Source organism: Aplysia californica, unplaced genomic scaffold, assembly GCF_000002075.1.
Source record: "Aplysia californica isolate F4 #8 unplaced genomic scaffold, AplCal3.0 scaffold00077, whole genome shotgun sequence".
Lineage (NCBI taxonomy): Eukaryota > Metazoa > Mollusca > Gastropoda > Aplysiida > Aplysiidae > Aplysia > Aplysia californica.
This window is the reverse complement of record NW_004797347.1, coordinates 1,283,763-1,286,154: the sequence shown is the minus strand read 5'-3', so window position 1 is coordinate 1,286,154 and position 2,392 is coordinate 1,283,763. Positions and strand designations below refer to the sequence as shown.

Genomic DNA, 2,392 nt, shown 5'->3' with positions numbered 1-2,392 from the left:
CCACCTATCTAAAACATCACCTATCTAAAACGACCACTTGTCTGAAACACCACCTATCTAAAACATCACCTATCTAAAACGACCACTTGTCTGAAATACCACCTATCTCAAACGACCACTTGTCTAAAACACCACCAATCTAAAACGACCACTTGTCTAAAACGACCACTTGTCTAAAACACCACCTATCTAAAACGACCACTTGTCTAAAACGACCACCTATCTAAAACGACCACTTGTCTAAAACGACCACTTTCTAAAACACCACCTATCTAAAACGACCACTTGTCTAAAACGACCACCTATCTAAAACGACCACTTGTCTAAAACGACCACTTGTCTAAAACACCACCTATCTAAAACATCACCTATCTAAAACGACCACTTGTCTGAAATACCACCTATCTCAAACGACCACTTGTCTAAAACACCACCAATCTAAAACGGCCACTTGTCTAAAACGACCACTTGTCTAAAACACCACCTATCTTACACCACTTGTCTAAAACGACCACGTTCCGCCACAACAATGGCATGGGCCGTCTTACACAAGTCCAACTACACTCAGGCCAGAAAGCATGTTCCTGGTGCAGGACGAGAAAATCTGGACAGGTCTGAGATTCGAAATCCGTTCCCCAGTTTCCTGTTGAAATAGGTGAAAACACTTCCGTTTTGGAAAAATAAGGTTGCCGATAACAACTTCCACTATTTAAAAAAAAAAATTCAAAACAGGAATCTATTTACATATTTATCGTCTTTATTTCACGCGCGTCTGCATATTTATACCTACTTAATAAAAAACCTCAAAGAAAGACTTTATCATGAAGTAGCCTTTTATGGTAACGGCTACCTGTCTAAGGCAAACAACTGTACAAACAACCAGTTCCTTTAAATACCAAAGCGATACTGTTGTAGGCGTCCACCTGTCTATGACAACCACGACTCTCCTCAACAATGGGTGGCCGTCTTGGACAATTTCGACTGTACAGTGAACTGTAGGCCTGCATATTTAGGAGCAGATTGAAGAAAAGTCAAAAACGGGTTTTCTGTATGTTAGCACAATATCAAAAAATGTTGTCTGCATTATTCTGTTTATTTGGGGGGGTTTTCTCTTTTCACGCGACTTGAAACTTTCATACATGGCGTTCAACTTGCAACCCCCCCCCAAAAAAAAAAAAAACAACAACAACAACAACAACAACAACAACAACAACAACAACAACAACAATACTCCAGAAAGGGTGCTCTTTAAATATTGTGAGATCTTTGATAAAAGTTTGTTGTTTTCTTTAAATTCAAATTATTCATTGCTATATTTTAAATCAACAGCAGCAGTAAAATTTGGAAGAAGAAGAAGAAGAAGAAGAAGAAGAAGAAGAAGAAGAAGAAGAAGAAGAACAACAACAACAACAACAACAACAACAACAACAACAGGACTTTTCCGGAGGTCGCTGATTGGCACAACAGACGAATCACTGACTCCGTTTCCTCGCATACCCATCAGCTACACAAACAAAACTACAACAATAACACAAGCAGCAAAAACAGGAGCACAAATTTCCTTCTGATTTCCCGGGGAAACCGTTCTTGAACACACGGAAGTATGCTCCGTGACAACATCTACCTGATACTTTTCAGTTGACATCCTGCTCGCGGCCTTGAACTTTCGGAACTTTCGGAACTTGATCCGTGCGGAACCCGGACACGACCTCACAGAGAATTACCAATACCCCCAGAGCCAGCGCATTAAAATTCAAGAACGATGCTATGCAGATAGAATATGTTGACGCTGGAAACATGATTATGTCCAAGGCATTTACGATCGCTGTCAGAGGTTGTTGTCGTGAACGACTTCCACTACTGCCTCCTGTTTACCAGTTGTCTCAGCCAATCAGAAGCTTTGAAATATGCCAATTGAAAAGCGATGCACTGTAGCAGGCGCACACAATAATATTGACGTCCTTATCAGTGAACTTTGGCCCCTAATCTGTCATCTTATGCGGATAATATTACTTTGTATTAAAGTTATCTGGGGGGGGGGGAACCGAAGAAGTGGGAGCTTAGACAGAAGGTGCAGTGTCTAAGAATTCGATGCTTTTTTTTAAAATAAGGCAGTCAATGTTGTTTAGAAGAAGAAGCTGAAGAAGAAGAAGAAGAAGAAGAAGAAGAAGAAGAAGAAGAATAAGAAGAAGAAGAAGAAGAAGAAGAAGAAGAAGAAGAAGAATGGCCATATTTGTATCACCCTTTTTAAAACTCTGTGAATGCTTGATATTTCGCACTTAAAAAATGCAGGATTAAATACGGTTATTAACCAACAGTAAAAAGATAACTCACTCTTTCTCTCTCTCTCTCCCTCCTTCCCTCCCTCTCTCTCTCTCTCTCTCTCTCTCTC

The 2,392-nt window shown here is 40.1% G+C and overlaps 1 long non-coding RNA gene across 1 annotated transcript; it reads right to left on the bottom strand.

Annotated features, from left to right (window-relative positions):
- Positions 1-735: 735 nt before the first annotated feature.
- On the bottom strand, positions 736-1,867 carry LOC118477383. The gene is made up of 2 exons (XR_004858335.1): positions 1,625-1,867; positions 736-1,001 (listed from the first exon to the last, which is right to left on the bottom strand). It is a non-coding gene; the product is annotated as an uncharacterized LOC118477383 (long non-coding RNA).
- Positions 1,868-2,392: the final 525 nt, after the last annotated feature.